Genomic DNA, 25987 nt, shown 5'->3' with positions numbered 1-25987 from the left:
AAACTTTTTAAAATAAAAGTGAATAATTTTTATTACAACAATTTTTGTTCTTTGTGTGTAGGAGCACGCAATAACTTTCAACTGTTGCTTCAACTCCAAACGCAGGCAACGGCTGTTATTAAATTAATTCCATTAACTACTGCATTAACTACACAATGTAGAACATTAACTACTTTTTAACGTCATTAATTAGAGTTAAAAGTTCGTAATTAAAGTACATTAATTACATTTTCAATTACGGATTATTACAAAAATTACGGAGAGATAATTGTAATTACCGTCAGTGGTACTTCAAAACACATTAATTACTTTAAGTACATTTGATTGCATTTTAACTTCAACGCACCGGTTCTTTGTATTGCGTGCCCCTCGTATTGCCACGGAACAGAAGTGGAAGTGAGAACGCATCAGTCCATTAAAAAGTGGGAGAAAATGTTTCTTCATCAAGCGATGCTGGTGGATGCGCTTCACACGGGTTTTCTATGGCAACATTGGCAACTCACACCATCAGAGCATACTGTTCATGTAAACCGCAGGCAAAGTTTTCCTTCTACCGCTAGGTGCGCTAGTGATCACAAAAACAATATGGATCCACTTTTGCCTCATGGTTTCCTGTGGAAAACCTGAAAAATCTGCCGGAAAATGAGGAAAATTTACAAACACTTTACTCATTCTAGGAGTAGGGGAAACGCTCCTATAATTGCGGTTCGTTAGAAGCGTTAGGTTCCTACACGGTTAGAAAAAAGTACCCAAAATTAAGTTCTTTTCACTCATCTCGGCACTATAGTGCAGGAACCCAAAAGTAGGTAAAGCGGGTCAAAGTAATTTTGATTTACTTGTGTGCAGTTCGTATGGAATTTTCCACTAGCTTTTTAACCAAAAGTAAGTTAGTTGTACCCAACAGTAGGTAAATATGATTATGACGTTGGGTTCCCACACTTTACTACCCCTGTTGGGTGGTTTTGCTCCTTCTTTTTTGACAACATTAGAAGGAGAAAATGAGACAAAATAGTCAAAAGTAGGTAAAAGAGAACTGGCCGTTGGGTACTTTTTTCTTACCGTGTATAGTTGTGCATGCGGAGACTCAATACACAACTATAGGAACCTAACGCTTCTAACGTACCGCAACTATAGGAGCGTTTACCCGAGTACCAATAGACTGAGTAAATCCAATCTCATATTCGGGAAGTTTTTCCTCACGGATAGAAATCTCCTTATACCTTTTGACAAATTTCTATTGGCGTTGACGGCACCGTCGAAAAATTTGCTCTTCCAGCAAATATAGACAGTTTCTTATGGGAATTTTCGGTGGAGTGAAAGGATAGTACAAAGTCCGCCATGTTTCACGCACAGGCTGACGTTTGCTTATGGATTTTCTCATAGGAGTAAAGAGCTACAGAGTCGCCGTCAACGCCAATTGTTGATTTTTCATAAAATGTATAAGTCAACTAATAAGCAGACGCCTTAACGGCGCCGGTGGTGTAGTGGTAAGCGTGATTACCTCTCACCCCAGCAGGCCTGGGTTCAATCCCAGTCGGCGCCGCCGGGATGTTCTGAGGCATAACATCTCTGATCACGCCTTCCTTCGGATGGGAAGTAAAGCCGTTGGTCCCCGGTTCATGAGTTGATGGGTCGATAGGTAGGGTCCAGGTGTGGGAGCTGCCTTCCTGGCACGTCGGTAGCATTGGTGCTCAGCACGGAAAACAAGATCGACGGAAAAAACAAACCAAAGGAAAAAAAAAAAGCAGACGCCTTGCAAAAAGTTAATGAAGACCATGTTTCAAATGAAATGTATAAGCGATCACACATACCTTTTCTGCATTCTTTTAGGACCTATGTGGTTTGTCTTATGGAATGTATAAGGCTGATGTTTTGGCAAAAATGTATAAGTGAAACACATGAATAAAGTAATTGATTTTCGTTTCGTGTTGGACAAACCTGGAAAAACAGAAGGCACATTTACTCATCGCTGAGTTCCTGCACTTTGTGATTTATGAGTTAACTAAACTCAAGTTTGGGTGTTCTCATTCGCCGTGCACATATACCATTTGCAAAACAAACAAATTCGGTAAAACCCAACCGAATCCCCATCATCATCATCATCAGAGAGTGTCATCCGCGGTTGATGGCGAGAAAACTGTCAACAAGGATTTTCTTTTAGCATCGCATTTGCGTGCGTGTGTGCATCGGTGGTGGCAGGGAAAATCGCGAGCAGGGGAGTAGCGTAGATGGAAGAAGTCGCAGTCAGTGTGAAAAGTGTTGTGCAAAGTGCTGTGGTCCGATGTTTCCATTGATTTTATGCAATTTTCAGTGGGGATTTTCACCGAACGGACTTTCCGAAAACTCGCCCATACAGTGACGTGGCTGGATATTGGCCATTTTCAAGTGCCCGTTGATTGATGGTTTCGGTTTTCGGCGTTGCCAGCGATATTTTCCACCGCGACGACAGTGCCATCCAAATTCGCCAGAGTAGGGTTGATGAAGAGAACTGGCGCGGCTGGGTCATGACAGTGGTGGAGGAGGTAAAAGATGGATGATTTCTCCTTGGAACGGTACATCTACCCATTACAATCCGGTTACTGGTGAAGGAAGAAAATTGTGTTATATTACTGTTCAGAGCAACCTTCAAAAGAAAATACGATCTTTCTCAAAAATATTCACAGCAGCGAAGAATCAGGTGAAACCGTATCTAAAACGGGAAAAGGTGAACTGGTGGTTATTAATTTGAATGGGAGGAAGTGTGTTGCAATCTACTGTCGCATTGTGCCTATGTGTTGCATGAACAAACTACCTGCTACCAGAATCAGTATTGCTGTCGAGCTGAGGCTGCTATACGATAGAGTGCATGAAGTTCCTACACTTATCCAGCGGGCTTAAATCTCGTCAAGAGCACCAACTACAGCAGAATCGTCCGATAGTCGTCGTCTTGTTGTGTTGAGTGAGAGAGTGTGAAGAAAACATTGTATTGCTTATTTGGTTGACTCCGTCGGAGAGGTGGCAAGTGAAGCCAAGTGTGGTGGACTGTTGTGGTACCTTCTGCAGGATTGCGAAACGGACCCTCGTCTTGGATTGTGTAGAACGTTATGGAAAAAGCTGCCAAGCCAACCAAGAAGGTCGTTAGGAAAGGTGAGTCATTCAGAAATTTTTCCATTTCAGCCTCGGAGTAGTTTTGATTTGGAATAATGTTATTGTTTGTTTCTTTCGATTTCGATCTATCTCGATTCGTTCGTTGGGCTTGTTTGCAGATTTTATTTTAAACGAGTAGATTTTCTTAAACTTATACACCTATCAGAGAACTGTATACTTATCTTCAATCGTCGGACTAACCAACCATGTCGGGCTAAAGCTTATCTCATAATTGCAATTTCCATTACGTGATTTGCCAGTAGTTTTCTTAGGTGATAATCACCACACGTGGCCTATCTGCTCTCACCACGTGGATGGAGAACCAGTGTCGATGCTGTTGATGCAATTTTGAAGCGATAAGATGTCTCCAAATAAAGCTTTAAGTTAGTTGGGTCTAGATATGTCGGTCGATACCATTGTATACTCTATTGTCTTTAGAGTATCCCTATCTCGGCACATCTCGATTTGAAAAGCATTCGTATCGATTCGTAAATATACCAGCGATGATAAACGTCGTGATATGCGGCTTCGTTTTGATGAGTTCTTTATTCAAATATCAATCGTATACTGCAAGCAATTTTTATCTTGGTTTAGGTTTTTTAAAAGTCTGAATCTCGAAAAGTTCATAAACAAGTTAAAATCTGGCCTAGGCTAGCCTTCAACAAAAATCGTCTACCAATGGCAATGACTCACTCGGCCTAACGTCTTTCGAGAAATTTACATGTAACTGAGACTTTTAAAAATATTTAAAATTTTCAAAATATCTAAATTATGAAACATAATTTGACAATATGTTGCAATCCTGGAGCATTGCAAATTTTTAAAAAACTGTGTTTTTTCTCAAGTGTGGTGATTTTTCGGTTCTTTGCCTTAAAATAATAGCTCGTTGCTGTTTTTTCAGCGACACCTATAATAATTGTTGAAATCAGCCATTCCGGTATTTCCTTTATATGAATCCGGGAAAAATGTGCTGAAATAGTTATAGACCCATCACATTTTTTTCAAAAAATATTCTGATCCCAATGTCTTGGCTTTTTTTTCTTCGTGAACTAGGAAATTATCTAAGGTATCGAAAAACGATCAAGGAAAATGTTCATGCTCTAGGTAAAAATTTCGAAAATTGCCACTTCCAAAACCTCATGTACTGGTACCGTCCGACGGGTCAAAATTTATGATTTTTCAACCACGAGTAAATAGACATCATGCCATGGACCGTAAGGTGAATCTGGTCACATCCGGATACCCAGAACCGGTTCCGGTAGGGCTAAAAAAGGACACTTCCTAAACCTCATGTACCGGTACCGTCCGATGGCTCAACATTTATGATTTTTCAACCACGAGTAAATAGACATCATGCTACAAACAAATAGGTTGATCTGGCCACATCCGGATACCCAGAACCGATTCGGGCAGGGCTTAAAAACGAAAACTTCCAAAACCTCATATACTGGTACCGTCCGACGACTCAAAATTTATGATTTTTCACCAGGAGGCAATAGACATCATGCCATGGACCGTAAGATGAATTTGGCAACATCCGGATACCCAGAACCGGTTCCGGTAGGGCCCCAAAAAGGACATTTCCTAAACCTCATGTACTGGTATCGTCTGACGGCTCAAAATTTATGACTTTTCAACCACGAGTAAATAGACATCATGCTACAAACAAATAGGTGGATCTGGCCCCATCCGGATACCCAGAACCGATTCCGGCAGGGCCCCAAATAGGAGACATCCTAAACCTCATGTACTGGTATCGTTCGACGGCTCAAAACTTATATTTTTTTAATATAGAAGGCATCATACCATGAACCGAAATGTGGATCTGGCCACCTCCGGATATCCAGACCCGATTCCGGCAAGACCCCAAATAGGACACAGCCTAAACCTCATGTACTCGTATCGTCCGACAGCTCAAAATTTATGATTTTGCATCCAGAAGTAAATAGACATCATGCCATGGACCGTAAGATGAATCTGGCCACATCCGGATACCTAGAACCGGTTCCGGTAGGGCTCAAAAAGGACACTTCTTAAACCTCATGTACTGGTATCGTCTGACGGCTCAGAGTTCATGATTTATCATCCAGAAGTAAATAGACATCATGGCATGGACCAACAGGTGCCTATAACCATATTTGGATACTCGGAAACGGTTCTGGCAGGATCCCAAAACCGGAAACTTCCAAAACCTCATGTACTGGTACCGTCCAAAGACTCAAAATGTATGATTTTGCATCCAGAAGTAAATAGACATCATGGCATGGACAAACAGGTGGATCTGGCCACATCCGGATACCCAGAACCAGTTTCGAAAAATGTTTAAAAATATAGGTTGAGATACATGCGTTGAATTCAACCCTATTTATAGTTGACTTTTTGATGATTGTGACTACACGATTATCAAAAGCCACGTGTCCTTTCGGGCAAACAACAATAGTATGGGCTCTATTATACAAACAAAATTATGAAATGTGTTATTTGTCACACGTTTCCAACGGTTTATATCGCAAACATGAATTGGTTCCAGATCATCAAAAACCGGAAACCGTTCTGTTGTCTCCGGATGACTAATGTAAAACTCGAAGAGTACGCCTATTTACTTCTGGATGAAAAAACATAAATTTTGAGCCGTCTGATGGTACCAGTACGTGAGGATTAGCAGGTTTCCTTTTTGGGCCCTCCCGGATCCGGTTCTGGGTATCCGGATGTGGTCAGATTTACCGTGTGGCGTGATGTCTTTTTACTTCTGGATCAGGGCTGGTAGCAATTCACTTTTTAGTGACTTCGTAACACTTTTGTCACCCAAAAATCATTCAAGTTAAAATTAAGTTACCAATAATGTCGAGAGTTATGAATTTTTCCTTAAAAACACACATATAAACGCAGCTTGATTTGGTAACACATTTGTATTAAATCGATGCAATACAATCAGCGTGTAAAGCCCGATAAAGAAAAGTTGCTAACAGACCAGAACTATCCAATTAGTGTTGATGGAATCACTAATATTTTGATTTTTTTTTTCTAAAGGTCCTCTAAAATTTTCTAGACCAGATTATAAAATTTCAAATTTTATCCCTTGTTACCTGTGATCTCGAAAAAGTCATATGTAATTTTATCACAAATTTTCTAAGGCATCGACAAAAATCCTGGTCCCAATATCCTGGCTTTTTTACTTCGTGATCTTGAAAGTTTTCAAGCCTCAGATATTTCGAAAGGTGGTCTAGGAAAATTTACATGCCTTATACATTTTTTCAAAGACTTGAATTTTGAAAAATCTATGCTGAAGCTCGGTAGCTCATGTAGTATTTGTCCAAACATTTCCAAGACCAGATCTAGAAAAAATCTTTGTCCAAGATCATAAAACATTATTTACGTTTCAGAAGTTTTTTTTTTTTATTTTTCTAGGACTGTGAACTTACATTCTATATATCAGGGCTGGTAGCGAGTCACTTTTTAGCGACTTAATCACTTTTTTCAAGCCAGACAGTAAAAAGTCTCCTCTGTTAAGGCCAAGTCATTAAAGTCACTTTTTCTTCTAATCAGTCACTGTTTTAATTTGTTCTAATTTTTGAACGATTCGAAGTTGACGACCTTGTATTGAGTTTTCTGATGTTTAATCGTCTGTCTCTATCTAGAGAGTGTCCACTTATTTGGCTAAATAAAGTTCGCTGAGTTTTCCAGGTTTTTCCATAACTCTGACGGATAATTTCCAGGTTTATAATAAGAAAGCTATTTATGAAATGCGTTAAAAATATGCTTTTCTTTTGCAAACCAACAACAGCAATTAATGCAACGTTTTTAAAAATCCAGAGAATTCATGGGAAGTTTAAAGGTGCTAACGAGAATTCCATTTATTTTAAAGCAGAACTGAGATCTTCATTAGAATTGAGAGCTTTATGGAAGCTTCAAGAACATCACAACAGATCATAGAATTAAAGGGCAGTTAAAAAAATTTCAAGGAAATTGCAGAAATCTTAAAGAAGTTTTAAAAAAGTTTCCGGGAATTTCCAAAAACTTCGGTTTTGCTCAGAGAAAATTTCTGGAACGGAATACAAATTATATGAACATCCGGAAAATGTAAGAGTATTTCAAGGGTGTTATATCATGGAAATTTCAAGATCTAAAAAAAATAGTCGATTAGAGAACATCAATGAAGTTCCAGCAAGTTTTGCAAGCTCCGATACCTGTTTAACAACTCTCAAAACGTAAACAAATAAAACAATATTGATTCCAATGGATACAAATCAGGGAAACTAGAAGCTCCTGTGCCTCTTGAAACTGATATGAATGTAAGCATGACCCTAAATTACATTTTCAAAGGTGTTGAACAGGTAAAAAGTGAGGTTACGCGACGCCACGGCATTAACTCAAGAAAATTTGCTGCGACTTACAAGGAGTTCCTTGGAATTTTGAGATTTTCCGAGAATTCTATGATTTATCTGAAAACTTTAGAAGATTCAGGGAATTATCAATATATATCAGGGCTGGACTTGCCAGGGGAAATTAGTGATTTAGGGCTAAGTTCCGTGAGCGTTTATACACTTTATAAAACTTAGGGAAAATTGTAGAACTTAAAGGGAATTCAATCAATTCCAATAAAATTGTGGGTTCTTTTAAAAAAATACTAAGATATTCAGGGCAGTGTAGAGAATTTTAAGGAAATTAAGAAATATTTTGGACAGTTTTAAAAACAGCAGGAAACTCTAGACTATTGACTTCTTCTTTCCTTTATTTTGGGGGGCGACACATCTAAATCTCAAGTTTAGATGCTTAACAAATCTCCAACTAGCGAATCAATCTTCGAAAAAACTTCTTTCATTTCACGCATCTACTTGCATCGCGCATAATCTTTTTGCAGGAAATCTTCAGAATCATCGTCAATCTTCTTTCTATCGATAGAGTCGTCCCACTCGATTTAACGTCGGTATCTGTTCCGCAATCTAGTGCCAATCACCGACGGACATCGATTGCCATCCATTGACGGCAATCGAATGTGCAGGAAGGCAGCTTCCACACCTGCGTAGGATATCACACCCATTCAACACACATGGGTCGGGACCAACGACTTTACTTCCCTTCCGAAGGAAAACGTGACCGACCTCGGCTGGGATTGAACCCAGACCCATCGGGGTTTTAGAAAGCAGTCACGCTTACCACTACACCACCGGCGCCGGCTGTCTAGACTATTGAAGAAGTTATGAATTAGTTTCGATAATTTTAACTTCCGACAAATGTTGAGATCTTCAGTGAAAATCATAGAACTATATTAGTTATTTCGTTGCGGGAGCTTAAAGAAGTTCCTGAAATTTCAGAATAACTTTGAAAACTTCACAGAAGCACAGAGATTTTCAGAGAAAATCCGAGAACTTCAGTCGGTAGCATTTCAAATAAGTTTGGTAAAGCTACAAAACAAGGGGAATTTCAGGGGAGTTCAGTTCCATTAGTTTCACTAAATTAGCGAAAAATTGCAAGAAGTTCCCAGATTTTCAAAGAACTTATGAGATGTTAAGAAAATTATTTAGGGTTTCACATAAGTCCAAAAGTTTACGGAAGCTTAAACATTATTAGAACAGTTCAATTAAATTCAGGGTAGTACAACAAGCTTCATGATAACTGCAAGCAGTTTAGAGAAGTTTCGTTGATAATTTAGTTCTTAACTCTTTCCGTTTGTAAGAGATGATCTAGCCTTCGGCTAAAAATTTCTATAATAAAGATTAAAAAAGATTGTTCTAATACAAATTGAACAGAGGATTTTTATCGATGGGCCCAATCTTTAGGCCCATAGGCCAACAATAGAGCCATCTCCCGTATAACGTTATTTGAGTTGTTACCGAAAACCTACACGGCGAATGAGAACGACCCAAATTTGAGTTTAGTTCACTCATAATCGCCAAAAGTGTAGTAACTCAGCGATGAGTAAATTTGCCTCATGTTTTCCCAGGTTTTCCCAGGATTTTCCAGAGAAAAGTAAAGTTTGGATCCACTCAGTCTATTGGTACTACTCCGAGACTGAATAAAATTTTCGTCAATTTCCTCATTTTCCGGTAGATTTTTTTTTGGTAACCATGAGACAAATTTTACTCATCGTTGAGTTCCTGCACTTTTGACGATTATGAGTGAACTAAACTCAAATTTGGGCCGTTCTCATTCGCCGTGTAATGGTCAATCACGCACTACACGGCGAATGAGAATAACCCAAATGTGAGTTTAGTTAACTCATAAATCACATAACGTGCAGGAACTCAACGATGAGTAAATTTGCCTCACGTTTTTCCAGGTATGTCCAGCAAAAACTTCCCAAATATGAGAAAAGTAAAGATTAGATTCACTCAGTCTATTGGTACTATTTCTAGACCCAATTTTTCTCTTTTTCCGGCAGATTTTTGAGGTTTTCCACAGGAAACCATGAGGGAAAATTTACTCATCGCTGCAGCTGCACTTTTGGCGATTATGAGTGATCTGAACTCAAATTTGGATCGTTCGCATTCGCCGTGTAGAAAGCGGGAAATTTTTGAGAATTGAACCGAGAAAAGCGGGAAACCCGGGAATATCAAAATAAAAATTTACAATTATTTAAAATATGTAACACAGTGTTAAGACAAGAAAAATGTCATCAAGATGGCCTTGTAACATGTTATGACTCCCTAGTCTGTGGAAGTTCGGTTGGGTTTAACTTGGTTTAGGGTCTTCTTGATGGACTGGATCAGCCTCTCCCAGCATCCTCCAAAATGTGGCGAGGTAGGCGGATTGAAAGACCACTTAGTTTGGGCATTTGCGAAGCTCTCGATTGACTTGTTCTGGTCCATCTGCTGCAATGCTTCCTTCAGTTCCCGGCTGGCACCGACGAAGTTGGTTCCGCGGTCGCTAATTATCTCCAGTGGCATTCCTCGTCGAGCGATGAAATTTCGAATGGCAAGGATGCAGGAGCTTGTCGATAATGAGTGGGCAATCTCAATGTGTACTGCTCTGACGGTCATACATGTTACCAGTACACCCCATCGTTTCTCTACTCGTTCATGGCAGTTTGGTGATTAAGGTGGCAGTACTGGGAATGGATATCCAGCAGGATCAGATCGGTTACGTGGTGACATTTAGTCAGCAAGATTGGGTGCTTCGTATCGTCTCCTACAAATTCGCATGCATCTATGCGACCATACATGCGTAATACACCGTCACTATCGATGTTGGGGCTGTGCTTTGACAGTTTTCGTTTGCTCCTCCATGGCGCCCGATCCGTTTCTTGGAGTATTTGGATCTCTTCCGGAAAAGCATCGGCTTGAAGTATTTTGAAGAGGTAGCTCTCTGCTCCAGCTAGTTCCTCGTGTGTGAGCGGGTCTTGGCGAGCTTCCGACGAATGTTTATTGGGATTCGGGATCAAACTTGATGATAGGTCATTTATCTTTTGGTTCCCAGAGAAATAAAGGACCACGATACCATCGGCCGTTAGACGACAAATTCGGCAATCGCTGCCACTTGGTGGCATCATCGCCAAAGTTGATCGTCGTCGATAACCAGTTTCATTCTGAGGCCTCGGTGAGCTCCAATATCTCCCCAATTATACATCCGACGAATTGACTGTATCGGTGGTGGACCGAGTTCATCCAGCAGATCACGTCCCGTGAAACAGACCAGAAGAACCTCTGCGACGGCTTCAACTTATGCGAATCGGCTACCCTACAGGCAAGGCGCGCTCCTAAAGGGCGAACACGAAATTATTGCGACACATTCAACAGGGCATAACTTTTTTACCATTGGGTAAAAATCAACCAAATTTTGCACACTTTCTCATTGATGTGTATTGTGTACATGCTGTCAAACTCGAAGTCGTGTTTTTCGATTCAACGAAAGTGGAGGTGAACCAACGCGAGTTAAGAGAACAAATTCTTTCCAAACACCTGGAATTTCCTGAACATTCACCATTCAACCGTCTCCAGAGTGTTGAAGCGGTTCCAGGAGCGGTTGACGTTGGACCACGGCAAAGAAGCTGGAAGAAAACCGGGACCGGAGAACAAAAAGACGGAGGGAAAGGTGAAGCGGATGATTAAAGCAAATCCCAACGTCTCAAGCCGTGATTTGGCTAAAAAGATCGGCATGTCGCAGAGCTACGTCCAGAATGCAAAGAAGAGAGCTGGACAATATATATACAAGGTACAGAACTTCCCAAACCGCGATGAGCGGCAACAATCGACGGCTAAAACTCGGGCACGGAAGCTCTACGAGAAGATGCTGACAAAATATGGCTGCTGTGTGATGGACGACGAAACGTATATAAAAGCCGATTTTAAGCAAATTCCGGGGTTGGAGTTTTTCACCGGCAAGAGCAAGTTCGATGTGGACGACAAATTTAAGAAGAAGAAAATGTCGAAGTTCGCCTCAAAATATCTCATTTGGCAGGCCATCTGCTCTTGCGGACTAAGGAGTGAGCCTTTCGTGACAAAGGGCACAGTAAATGGCGAGATCTACAAATCTGAGTGCCTCGAGAAGCGCCTTTTGCCGTTCTTGCAGCAGCACGACGAAGCTCCGCTATTTTGGCCAGATTTGGCATCATGCCACTATTCTAAAAGTGTCCTGGAGTGGTATGAGGCCAATTCTGTCCATTTTGTTCCAAAGGACATGAATCCGCCAAACTGTCCGGAGCTGCGCCCGGTGGAGCAGTACTGGGCAATAATGAAGCGGGAACTTCGGAAGAGCAAGAAGACAGTCAAAGACGAGAAGGACATGTTAAGAAAATGGAAAAAAAAACTGAGAAACTGGTACCGGATGACACTGTAAAGACTTTGATGGAGGGCATTAAGCGAAAATGCGTTCAATTTTACACTCAAGGCTCCATCGATTAACTTTTCTTTTGATTTTTGAAGTAAATATATGTATAAAACTACCCTAAAATTTTGGTTTGATTCTAAACATTATAAGAAAATTGGCATGACATTTTCGGTGTCGCAATAATTTCGTGTTCGCCCTTTAATACAAATTGAACAGAGGATTTTTATCGATGGGCCCAATCTTTAGGTCCATAGGCCAACAATAGAGCCATTTGCATTTCCCGTATAACGTTATTTGAGTTGTTACCGAAAACCTACACGGCGAATGAGAACGACCCAAATTTGAGTTTAGTTCACTCATAATCGCCAAAAGTGCAGTAACTCAGCGATGAGTAAATTTGCCTCATGTTTTCCCAGGTTTTTCCAGGATTTTCCAGGGAAAAATTCCCGAATTTGAGAAAAGTAAAGATTGGATTCACTCAGTCTATTGGTACTACTCCGAGACTGAATAAAATTTTCGTCAATTTCCTCATTTTCCGGTAGATTTTTTTTGGTAACCATGAGACAAATTTTACTCATCGCTGAGTTCCTGCACTTTTGGCGATTAGTAGTGAACTAAACTCAAATTTGGGTCGTTCTCATTCGCCGTGTAACGGTCAATCACGCGCTACACGGCGAATGAGAATGACACAAATTTGAGTTTAGTTAACTCATAAATCACATAAAGTGCGGAAACTCAGCGGTGAGTAAATTTGCCTTACGTTTTTCCAGGTATGTCCAGGAAAAGCTTCCCTAATATGAGAAAAGTAAAGATTAGATTCAATCAGTCTATTGGTACTATTTCTAGACCCAATTTTCCTCTTTTTCCTGCAGATTTTTGAGGTTTTTCTCAGGAAACCATGAGGCAAATTTACTCATCGCTGCAGCTGCACTTTTGGCGATTATGAGTGAACTGAACTCAAATTTGGATCGTTCGCATTCGCCGTTCAAAACCGGGAAATTTTTGAGAATTGAACCGAGAAAAGCGGGAAACCCGGGAATATCAAAATAAAAATTTACAATTATTTAAAATATGTAACACAGTGTTAAGACAAGAAAAATGTCATCAAGATGGCCTTGTAACATGTTATGACTCCCTAGTCTGTGGAAGTTCGGTTGGGTTTAACTTGGTTTAGGGTCTTCTTGATGGACTGGATCAGCCTCTCCCAGCATCCTCCAAAAATGTGGCGAGGTAGGCGGATTGAAAGACCACTTAGTTTGGGCATTTGCGAAGCTCTCGATTGACTTGTTCTGGTTCATCACCGACGAAGTTGGTTCCGCGGTCGCTAATTATCTCCAGTGGCATTCCTCGTCGAGCGATGAAATTTCGAATGGCAAGGATGCAGGAGCTTGTCGATAATGAGTGGGCAATCTCAATGTGTACTGCTCTGACGGTCATACATGTTATCAGTACACCCCATCGTTTCTCTACTCGTTCATGGCAGTTTGGTGATTAAGGTGGCAGTACTGGGAATGGATATCCAGCAGGATCAGATCGGCTACGTGGTGACATTTATTCAGCAAGATGGGGTGCTTCGTATCGTCTCCTACAAATTCGCATGCATCTATGCGACCATGCATGCGTAATACACCGTCACTATCGATGTTGGGGCTGAGCTTATAGAGAGCGCTGTGCTTTGGCAGTTTTCGTTTGCTCCTCCATGGCTCCCGATCCGCTTCTTGGAGTATTTGGATCTCGTCCGGAAAGGCATCGGCTTGAACGGTTCATTGGGAATCGCCTGACGAACGCTACATGTCGCACCAAACGTTTCCATCGAGATAATTGGTTCACGTTGATGACTGGTTTCAGAAATGCATGGAGCAGAGCATGCGATCGCAACTCTATGGCTATAGATCCGGGATCAGATTTGATGATAGGCCATTTATCTTTTGGCTCCCAGAGAAATGAAGGACCACGAAACCATGGGCCGTTAGACGACGAATTCGGCAATCGCTGCCACTTGGTGGCATCATCGGCAACGTTGATCGTCGTCGATACCCAGTTCCATTCTGAGGCCTCGGTGAGCTCTAATATCTCCCCAATTATACATCCGACGAATTGACTGTATCGGTGGTGGTCCGAGTTCAGCCAGCAGATCACGTCCCGTGAATCAGACCAGAAGAACCTCTGCGACGGCTTCAACTTATGCTAATCGGCTACGCTACAGGCAAGGCGCGCTCCTATCACTGCAGCTTGTAGTTCGAGACGAGGAATCGATACGAACCGTAATGGAGCAACTCAAGCCTTTGAGCCAATAAGAGCACATTGCCCCTTCTTCCTCAAAACGGCTCATTTGCCGTAGCTTTGCGGAGCCGATATTCATTGTTTAGATTACAGAATTACTTAAAACTAACGTCAGTAAGCGGGGGTCGATTACTCGTGGCTATCTCGAGGTTATGCGTAACAAATTGTAACAAATGGATGGCAGGGTAGGGATTGAGAACACAAGGTATGGAGAACAATTTGCTCTTGATCTCGAACTTAGCGACATACTGATGAAAAAGACGGGGCATGGGGGTAAAGGGCGAACACGAAATTATTGCGACACCGAAAATGTCATGCCAATTTTCTTATAATGTTTAGAATCAAACCAAAATTTTAGGGTAGTTTTATACATATATTTACTTCAAAAATCAAAAAAAAAGTTAATCGATGGAGCCTTGAGTGTAAAATTGAACGCATTTTCGCTTGATGCCCTCCATCAAAGTCTTTACAGTGTCATCCTGTACCAGTTTCTCAGTTTTTTTTTTCCATTTTCTTAACATGTCCTTCTCGTCTTTGACTGTCTTCTTGCTCTTCCGAAGTTCCCGCTTCATTATTGCCCAGTACTGCTCCACCGGGCGCAGCTCCGGACAGTTTGGCGGATTCATGTCCTTTGGAACAAAATGGACAGAATTGGCCTCATACCACTCCAGGACACTTTTAGAATAGTGGCATGATGCCAAATCTGGCCAAAATAGCGGAGCTTCGTCGTGCTGCTGCAAGAACGGCAAAAGGCGCTTCTCGAGGCACTCAGATTTGTAGATCTCGCCATTTACTGTGCCCTTTTTCACGAAAGGCTCTCTCCTCAGTCCGCAAGAGCAGATGGCCTGCCAAATGAGATATTTGGAGGCGAACTTCGACATTTTCTTCTTCTTAAATTTGTCGTCCACATCGAACTTGCTCTTGCCGGTGAAAAACTCCAACCCCGGAATTTGCTTAAAATCGGCTTTTATATACGTTTCGTCGTCCATCACACAGCAGCCATATTTTGTCAGCATCTTCTCGTAGAGCTTCCGTGCCCGAGTTTTAGCCGTCGATTGTTGCCGCTCATCGCGGTTTGGGAAGTTCTGTACCTTGTATGTATGTAGTCCAGCTCTCTTCTTTGCATTCTGGACGTAGCTTTGCGACATGCCGATCTTTTTAGCCAAATCACGGCTTGAGACGTTGGGATTTGCTTTAATCATCCGCTTCACCTTTCCCTCCGTCTTTTTGTTCTCCGGTCCCGGTTTTCTTCCAGCTCCTTTGCCGTGGTCCAACGTCAACCGCTCCTGGAACCGCTTCAACACTCTGGAGACGGTTGAATGGTGAATGTTCAACATTTTTCCCAACTGCCGGTGCGACAGGTCAGGAAATTCCAGGTGTTTGGAAAGAATTTGTTCTCTCAACTCGCGTTGGTTCACCTCCATTTTCGTTGAATCGAAAAACACGACTTCGAGTTTGACAGCATGTACACACCAATGAGAAAGTGTGCAAAATTTGGTTGATTTTTACCCAATGGTAAAAAAGTTATGCCCTGTTGAATGTGTCGCAATAATTTCGTGTTCGCCCTTTACACCGATGGGGAGCTAACCACTTGGGAGAACTCAAGATGGCACTAACTTCTAAATCCTCAGATCTACTCGTTTTAAAAACACATAAATTAAATTCTAATAGTCGAAATCTCGGCTCGCCAAGATGTCTCTAACGGCCCGCATATTTTCCTCGGGCCCTGAGGGATGCGGATAACTTGGATCTAGCAACACACATCAGCAACCACTACCACAAGTGCACAAATTGCTGCCTGAGAGCCCGATTCGAAAGAAATGCGAGTCTAACGAGCAGTGAATGGACATGAGCCTCAACCAGAGCTAGAAAATATCACGGCCGTCATATGACAATAAGAAAACAGGTCCTTTCACTATCACGAGACAAAACTACCTATTATGAGCTTTCTTTTCATTTTGCAATGACCAAGCGCTCATGGGAATAATTCTCATGCGGTTTTGACATCAAAGTATCTAACTGATTTAGATGAATTTAGGCATGAAACAGTATATAATCGGTAGAGAGAATATATTTTTAAGATTTCCGCGGTACAGGTAACAATAATATCAATAAATGAGCTAGTAATTGCGATATTCACAACACTGTCACGTTTTGCCATGGCAAAAAAATCGATGAGATTTTGAAGAAAATCTCAATCATCGTTTTCTCATCAGATGATGGCGACATAAGTATCTCTGTAAATATTGCGTGAGATCTTTCATTGCAAATGACATTTGCCAGCCCTGGCCTCGACATGACACGTATAAAGTCACGGCTCATGTTCAACCCTTTGAACCACGGCTTGTTCGACACCTGCGGAAGAATAGAATGTAACCATCTTCCTAGACTACCGTCCATTCCATTTTTGTTGCCAGTTGGTGAGGACTTCCTGACGGGTAATTGAGAAAAATTTCGCAAAGGCGATTTGTCGATCAAAAATATCGCCTTCCATGCGCCCACTTTAGCCAACGAGTCTGCTTTCTCGTTACCCGGAATAGAGCAATGAGATCGGACCCAAAATAAAGTGATGGTAAAGGAGCAGTTAGATGAAGTACTCAAATTGGCTCGGATTTCGGCCAGGAAATTCGAGGAGTGCATCATCGGCCTCATTGAACGAATAGCCTCCAACGAGCTAAGGCCATCCGTAAAAATGAAATAGTGATCAGAGGGTATTGGGGCAATTTGCTCTACTGCGTAGAATATGGCTGCAACGCATACGGAACAGGGGTTTTGAAGTTGATATGAGGCGCTATGAAGTTCGTTGAATACTCCAAATCCAGTGAAAGCGTTTATAGTTGACCCATCTGTGAAAAAACTCCTATTGTTACTGACATGGTGGTACTTGTTAGCAAAAATTAAGGGAACAACCATCGACCGATGGTGATCTGGTCCACGGATTTCTTGAAACATGGTTAGATCAATATTTACAGAGGAATTGTAAAAGTCTTGGAGGCAAACACGATTGGAATTGTACACGGCGAATGAGAACGGCCCAAATTTGAGTTTAGTCCACTCATAAATCACATAAAGTGCAGGAACTCAGCGATGAGTAAATTTGCCTCATGTTTTCCCAGGTTTTTCCAGGACTTTCCAGGGAAAAATTCCCGAATTTGAGGAAAGTAAAGATTGGATTCACTCAGTCTATTGGTACTACTCCGAGACTGAATAAAATTTTCATCAATTTCCTCATTTTCCGGCAGATTTTTTAGGTTTTCCACAGGAAATCATGAGACAAATTTTACTCATCGCTGAGTTCCTGCACTTTTGGCGATTATGAGTGAACTAAACTCAAATTTGGGTCGTTCTCATTCGTCGTGTATGAAGAAGGGTCAATCTCCAGCGTCATGTACTCGTAATAGAGACTCATGAATCTATTTGAAGAATTCTGTTGAGTAGCTTCTCAACCCTTTTACTTAACCAACAATTTAAAAAAAAAATGTCATTATTTTTCGATAAGGGTAGCCAAATAGTCAAGGAATCGACTCAAGGTTAAAACTAAAATTTGATGTTACGGTAAAAAAGATACATGAATTTTAAAACCAAGTGCGTACTCTTGCCCCGCTTTACTCTACGGGTAGATTTCCCTGGCACGGGGTACCCCTGCTACACCTCTGCCAGCGGATTTCGCACACACGCATATTTTCGCGAAACAACTTCGCAAAAGCTGTCCTAGTATTTATTTAGTTTATGAACACAGAGCAACCGAAGATTCGCTCGGTCGGTCTGCCGTTCGGTCGATAGTCGTCAATGACGACGTGCCACCGCGCCGCCGAAGTGACCGCTGATTGCCACACATCATCACAACCCCGCCCCGTCCCGCACCCGCGCACGTGTGGTGTAAAGTAACCGGAGTCGCGAAATCGCGTCCATATTGCTAACCCGCGCGCTGTAGGTTGACTGATAATTTAGCAGTGCAGGTTTGAAAGCTGATCGCTACGGACGCGTTTCACTGGTCAGAGATTAGGCTTGAACGCGTGCAAAGTTCACGCGGGCGCGCGGCTTGTTTTTTTTTGTTTTCGTTCGTTCGTTTGATTTTGACTTTCGAGGAGTCGATTAATAGTATACGGACGGTAACTGCCACCAGCGCTACGTAGTCGCTGGCTTCCTCCCGGTGCTGTTGTCTGTTGAGTAGAGCAGGGTAGAGTATTCCATCGCGTGATGATACAGAACCTCTCTTTCCCCCGCGGCGCGAGATAGGTGATTACAGACAGTGCAGCATCAAAGAGTGTGATTAGTTTCGCTGAGTCCAAACATGACCACTAACAAAGCGTCGGAGTTGTGCGGTTCACCTTAACATTGGCTGACTTTGTTGCACGTTTCGTGTGAATCGAGCTGGTGCTTGCGCCTAGTCTATAGTGAACAAAGTGGCTGGATTGGAGTTGACGGCCACCGCAGTTTGCTGATGAAAGTTGCCATGGAAAGAGGAAGCTCGGACTTTAGTGACTAAATATAGCGAACGTGAAGAGTTTAGTGATTTAGTTCGATGATCGTTATGAGTGACGGCGTGATCTTTTAACGACGACGCCTGGTTGATACCTTTTTCGCGTGCGTGTAGCAACAAACCGAAAAGCAGCGCCGCTCCTAGTGTTGTGCCATTTGTTATTGTGTAATCTGACTGGTGTGTCAGTTTGGATGACTGACTGAAAGTAACGGCAGTTTGCGGATTCATAAAACAAATGTATGAGTTCTTACTTATATATAGCATTTCTTCCTTTTTGTGTTTCGCGGTCGCGTATTTTTACATTCGATAATAGACTACGGGTAGGGAAGGCAATTCTCTCCCCCATTGGCATCGATAGCAGTTCAGAATTGGGTCCAATATGTGCGTACCTTCCTTACACACTTCGTTGCCTTGAGTCGACTGCAAAGGTGTGTGGCAATTAAGTGGTTCAAATTCCCTCTAACTTGAGGCGCACTTTTGCTTGGTATGCTGCCCGCAACCAGTGTGCGCTTCAAGAGTTCAAATTCACATCGTTGTTGGCCAGTGACGTGCACGGTAAGGGGCGCTGTCTACTGGAAAATTTTGTTGTTTTACAGTCTGGAAAATTCTAATGTCATTTTGGGAATTACTAAGCAGCTCAGACCGAAAAAGAGCATTGGATTGCTTTTCGGGCGGTATCTGCAGGGGTGTTTCAACAGGTGTGGATTTCGCGTATTTCGCGATTTGCGCTGATTTGTCGCTGATTTGAGCTTTCAGCCGTGAAAATTAACTGAGCGGTTTGGTCCTTTTATTTTTATCGTGTATTATGATGTACAGAGCAGTGATTTCAACGATCCAGTTTAAACTGGATTCTTCCACTTTTTTCGAGTCAAACAATGAAAGTTTGAAATCATCCAGGTTTTTGAGAATTCATACAGTTTTATTCAAGTTTCCATTATTAATAGCAAAATATCTGGAAGTATGATTACCAGGGCAGAATGATTATATTTTAAACTTATATATTGGAATTGAAATCTGGAAATGCAGTATTTAATTTAAATAGCGCATTTCCAGTCTAAAACGCTAAAAAAATTAAATTTTGTCTCGAACCCTTCCGATTTGAATGAAACATGTTCGCTGCTACCAATGGTTGCATTTCGCGACATCGTTAGTAGACGTTTTTTATATTACACCACCCGTCACTACAGACACATAATCTCTTTGGCCTGGCATCACTCTGCTAGTCTTCGTAGAATTTCACAACTGTTCCTACTAACGCTGCTCTCAGTCCATCTTCGATTGGTGTTTGTGAGATTGTACTAGGAGATTCTCTATGGGATGAGCTCCTAGGCACAATATGGTAAACGTCAGAGAAGTGCCTAGAGAATTTATCTCAAATACAGGTTCAATATAATATTTGTTTAACTGTTTATACTTTTTGCCTCTGTTAGGACACTAATAGAGGACTGAAAAAAGGCACATTAGAGGGTGTGTTAATTATTTGGGTATATTGAAGAGTATTTACTTATAAACTTGTTTGCTCTTCCTTCAGTTTTCTTGATTTTTTCATCAAAGATAATTTAACTACCTACAACTTCTACTCAGATGTCATTTTGATCAGATCAATAGTTTTCATCTTATATTTTTTTGAAAAAATATAATCTATTTTTTTAAAAGGCCCTTTTCAAAAGTTACTGTGAAGAAAAAATCATATTTAAATGGAAAATGAAACCATTGGTAGCAGCGAACACATGAGTATGAGTAATTTTTCATTCAAATCGGAAACACTTATGTCCAATCGGTTGCGTGTTGGGCTGGATGGAAATGCCCAATACAATATTGCAATTGAAATCTGCAAAATATGTTGCGATGCTAAAATCAAGCACGTTTCACGGCAACGTTTTACGGCATCGACACAGGTTTGGTATTTTGACAGTTAACATAACTTTATGTCAAAGTAGTTTAAATGATGTTAAGAACTTGTAACAAATCAGTAAATTTTTGAAACTATCGGAGCTTCTTATTCGTCATCTTCTCTTGTGAATTTATTTAATGAAATTGAAGCAACGTTTTAGCTGATTCTCATGCAGGGATTTTGGCACTTTGGAAATTTTCAAGATCTTGGACTTAGAGTTAGAAACATTAAGGTCAAAGCCTTATCAGGTTGTCGACTACCTGGGAAAAAACCTGAAAAATCAGGGAATATCAGGGAATTCCTTTTTGGGCCTGGAAAATCAGGGATTGCCAGGGAATTTAATTCAAAGTCAGAACAATCAGAACAGAATCATATTAATAAGTATGGCTGACTTCGCTAGTTTCAAACAACTTAATTACTCGTTGTAATTGAAGGATGGTTTTCAATTTCAAATTTTAAATAGATTTGCGAAGTTGGGGTTGTTTAAAGCTTGATGTTGCATTTTTGCAAGTGGAGCAAAAGTTCTTTTTCCGTGTTGGGTATTTTGATCACTGCGACCAGTACTTAGATCTAGCAAAAGTTACTCAAATACTAGTTACTGCGTCTGTTCGATCCAGATGTGTCCAACAAAAATCAATCCCTTGAGCGCATTGGAGCGCTTTTGAGTAAATGCAAGAATGATTAAGAGTTAAGCTGGGCTTAGATAAAGCAAGTCATTGATAAACTCAGTTGAATTCAATTGGCTTGAAAAGTTGAGTCTGGTTCAACTTTTTTCAATTCAAGTCAGTTAAATGGCATAGTAGTTTACACGTTCAAGTCAGTTGAATTCAACTGAGTTGATCAATAGTCTTGCCTTGTCTAAACCCAGCTTTAAGAGAAGATAATGATTGTTTTCTGAATACTTCTAGTACTTGTTTCTTATTGTGTTCTTAACAGCTTGATTAGCTCAGAGAAGTAACTAAATGAGAATTTAGGGTAATGGTTTTGCTTGGGAGATTATTTTTTTGATTGCTTGAAGCAGCACTTTCATGATTGAATAATGATGCAAAGATACGTAGACAAACATTGCCTTGACAGCATAGAGTGGCTGTATTGAGTATTCTAGGTCTTCATTGCAAACCTGGTTAGCTCGTAAAATTATGTTCACAGTAAAGTTTTAGTATGGTAATATTGCTGCTATTGCAATTTAAATGGAATTAAGTTACAGAATTTTCGAGATGAAAGCGTTGTTTTTCTATTTCCCACCGGAGGAATCCGCCCGCGAATTAGTTTTTGGTTATTCATATTATCCGGAATAATTTTCTTACAGAGCTGGGTCTCAAAATGTACTCAAGACAAAACAAATATAATGGGATTAAAAACAAGTGTTTCATATGTGAACCGGGTGAACCGGGTAAACCTGAACAAGCTGGAATTTGATGTCACCGGGAAAATCCCATAAACTTAGTTGACAAATCTGGAAAAATATACCTCGTCCTCTCTTCGAAAACAATAAGATTTTAAAACCCTTGGACTGGTCTAAATTTTCAAGATAACTACAGTCACTTTGAAGAACTATTAAGAGAATTTTAGAATCTAGGAGAGCTTTTACTGGATCGCCCAAGAGTGAAGAGGATTGTAGGATTCTTGAAAAATACCAAGGAACGCGAATTTTGAGAGTACAATCCCAAAATAATTATGCGAAGATCTAAAAGGATAGTCCGAGTATAATTCCAAGTGCATTTCGAAAGGCAATTTCTAGAGAATGTTAATGAGAATTCTATGCAATTTTCAGAAGAATTTAGAGGAGAACTCCGAGATAATTCTCAGCAAAATTTTAAGACAATTCTCGGCGGGAGAATTTCCCCTGCCAGATGGTGTTGGCGGGGAAGGGGGATTACAAGTTTTGCTCACAAAAGCGAATATGCCCTTTTCAATTGTTGGTCTGAGGTGAATTATACGGAGAATTTCATGTAAAATAAAAAAAATTAAGCTCCACTGAATTCTTGGAAAGAGTTTAAAATTCGAAGAAAGGATGAATTTTAGGAATTACTGAAAAATCAGGGAATATCAGGGAATTTTGTTTTCTTCGTTGAGTTGACACCCTGCTTATGCAATCTTAGCCTTGAGTAAATGATAAACTTCAACCTTTAATGGCTTTGATTTCAAAACTAATTGTCATGTCTTGAAATCGATTGATTGGAAATAAGGTGTTGTTTTACCAAAAATAACATATTTTTAACGCAATTAGAAAACAGCTTTCCTATAAACATGGAAATCATCAAAAAAGTGCTGCAAAAACCTGGAAAACTCAGGAATTTTTACACACCCTGCATAAGAATCAACTGAAACGTTTCTTCAATTTCATATTAAATAGATTCACAAGAAAAGATGACGAAGACATAAGAAGGCCCGACGGCAAGATATTTAAGATGTTTGCATAGTTCTGAAACTTACTGATTTACCATATGAATTCCATTTTAGTTTTGCTCAGAATCTCCATGTTTTCTTGAAACTACTCTCTGTTGAATTTTCCTCAGAATTCCTTAGAAATTTTGCTCAAACTTTTGTTACACCTATCCGCGGAATTCTGAATTCAATTCCCTTGAAATTTTCCTTAGAATAACCGTAAACATTTTCTTAAAACTGATGTGAAGGACTCCTAAGACGAATTATTCTCAGTATTATTTTTCTTAAAAATAAAAACCTCAATTTAATGGTAATTCGTTTTTTATTGGAATTTGAATGTTAATCATTTTCAAGTTAATTTGCATTTCAAATTAAAATGCATACATTTTTTAAAAAAAGTTTCAGAAAAGCTACGCTACTTTTATTCAATAGAATCTCAGAATCTCATATGTTATTATGTTTTTTAAATACTCCGAATTTACACTACAAAGAACATAAATAGCTGAAGATGATACATGGTTAGCTCAGTCGGTAAATGCGCAGCTATCAAGCACGTCCATGCTGGTTCGATTCCCGTCCGGTCTTTCGATTTTTCGGGTTGAAAATTTGTCGACTTCCTTCGCCATAGAAAGCTCTCAATTAAAATGTGGAAGTGCTTCAAAGAACACTAAGTTGCGGGCAGGCAATGAGCTTGAAATGCCATGTAGTAGTGATACAAATGGTATTTTTAGGCAATGAAACAGGTTTTTATTTGTCGTCGGTTAGTATTTGAAGTCGAGGATTTATTTTGAGAATTCGCGGATTACGCGGATCAAATTTTGAAAATTTTGTAACTACACCACATCTGTTAACAGATGGCGCTACCAGTTTTGAATATATTTCCAAATTTTTTTCGTTGATTTATCTTGCAGCATTGCTAGAAGCAGGGTTCTGCATTTTCGAAACAAAGAAACGAAAATGAACTCTCCGCAGAATCGCTTCACTTCGAGCAATATCATTTTCGTGTTAGTCATCGTGTTTCTTGTTATGGAGTCACGATGAACATTCCTCCTGTCAAACATGACTGAACTATCGCTTGTTTCGTTCGTCAAGTGCATCAGTTCGTTTCATTTGAAGCAAAGACTTGTTTCAATTGACGCAATGAATGACTCGAAACCTGCTTCCTTCGTTTTTCTACTTTTACTTTAATTTGGGGCTCATTCGACTTGTCTGTCACTCGTCGCGTAATCAGGCATGTTATTTTCAGGCTTGATGGAGCCTCACTCGCGAGCTAGAAATGAATCGAGCGTAGCCTTTTTCTGAGGAGTAGATTGGCTACTGCCAAATCATTCCACTGAGCTTCAGAGCTTGTGAGCGGAGGGGGAAAAAATGGGAGTGAGGTTTGCTGTTTTCTATCACACACTCTTACTCTCACTCTGGGTGAACTCTGAGCTTCTTGCGTCGAACAAAAAAGTTAAGCGCACCTCACGTCAAATCATCCTCTCGCTGAAGTTCACTCTCCCTCTCTCTCGAGGATTTTTTGTTTACTTCTATTCCTGCCGCCACTCACTCGAGGTGAGGGCTGGCTAAACTCGCAGGACAAGAGTGTTTTAAAACCTCCAGTGAGTTTGAGGAGTTTCAGCAAGCCTGGTTTTTTATACTAAACAAAAATTAAATTAATGACACCATTTTGAAATCCAATGTGGCCGCCTTTGGACTCAGAAAAAGTGTCAATTTTCGGAACGAGGACGACGCGCAGAGCTTGAGCTTGATTGACCGCCCACGGTTGCTACTCTGTTACTGCCAGATCAGCTGTAATTACACAGAGAACCAATAGACGATGCTTGGGACTAGCAATCATCCTCAATGTGTAAATACTGGTGATCTTAAATTAGGCAATACCAGCGCCGGCCGCGCCCGAACACAGGTCAAGAAAGGAATGGGAAGGATTGTGTTGACATGACATTCGCTTTGATGGAAGCCGAGAACACCTCTGCACTTCCACGAGGAATCACTGGGATGTTGGATAAGAGGGTTGGGTTTGCAGCAGGGTTCGTTTTGGTAAACGATAAGCTGAATTGATGTCCTAATGATCATATAACGCGAAGGAGCTTGGGATTAAACCCACGGTCTTCTGCTCAGTAAGCAAAAACGTTTGCCACTAGGCAGACGAGCACCTTTTTAATCACCGAGTTGCTGTTATTACCATGTAGTCATATAAACAAATAAAACGATTGACGGATCTTGAATGTGGATGGGCCTGAGATAAGACTCATGATGTTCTGCTCAGTAAGCAAAAACGGTTGCTCTAAGGCCACCGAGCCCCTCATATCACATAATACCGTTGCTCAAATTTGTGTATCCATTCAAACCCGGAACCAACGACAACAACGAGTTTCGCAAAATACACGATACACAAGCGATTTTACCATAAATCTCTTTGATATGTAAGGACCTGGGACGGCGTTTTTCTGCTCAGTAAGCAGGCCATTGACAATACCACAGTATTTCACATTGATAAAATAGTGAAAAGGAGAAAATCGATACAAATCTCTAATAAGGAAAATTTCCAAAGGCTTGGTAGCCACCATAATGAAGCAATGAATGTGGGTTGTTAGCGGAATGCTTTAAATAAAATAGCAAAAAAGGTTATCTTCCATTTAATTCCACTTAATTAATTTTGGTATCCATGACATTTCACACTTTTCTGAACCAAAGCCGCCATCTTAGAATTTAACGCCGTCAAACATCTGTTTCGGGCATCTAGACGTTACTGGGATTTTTAAAATACCCATATTGATACCACATTCATCGGATTCTAAAAAAAATCGTATGTATAGGTATTTGATAACATTTCCCACTTTTTCATAAACCGAAAGCCATCATCATGGATTTCAAAATGGAATTGGACATCGATTTTCATTCTCTAGACGTCATCCCAAATCCAAAAATACCAATAATGATGGGTATTTGACAGTATTTCTCACTTTTTCTTAAACTGTAAGCCACCATCTAAGATTTCAAAATGGCGTCGCATATCTATTTACATTTCTAGTCTGCCCCATTCC

General features: G+C 40.6%; 1 protein-coding gene across 6 annotated transcripts in view; it reads left to right on the top strand.

Annotated features, from left to right (window-relative positions):
* The first annotated feature begins 2956 nt into the window (after positions 1–2956).
* Positions 2957–25987, top strand: part of fbl (pantothenate kinase 3 fbl) — an 80794-nt gene continuing 57763 nt past the window's right edge. For 3 of the 6 annotated variants that reach the window (XM_065231527.1, XM_065231526.1, XM_065231524.1), the window contains exon 1: positions 18149–18895. The gene's annotated coding sequence lies outside the window, so the exon portion shown is untranslated. Of the gene's footprint in view, positions 3127–18147; positions 18896–25987 lie in introns of those variants that run through there. The other 3 variants (XM_065231530.1, XM_065231528.1, XM_065231525.1) reach the window with 3 other exon arrangements.

The sequence above is a fragment of the Ochlerotatus camptorhynchus genome, unplaced genomic scaffold (assembly GCF_037179485.1).
Source record: "Ochlerotatus camptorhynchus isolate MF236.1 unplaced genomic scaffold, CSIRO-AGI_Acam_v1.1 ptg000357l, whole genome shotgun sequence".
Classification (NCBI taxonomy): Eukaryota; Metazoa; Arthropoda; class Insecta; order Diptera; family Culicidae; genus Ochlerotatus; species Ochlerotatus camptorhynchus.
Note: the sequence above shows the minus strand (reverse complement) of the source record. Positions and strands in the feature narration are given on the sequence as shown.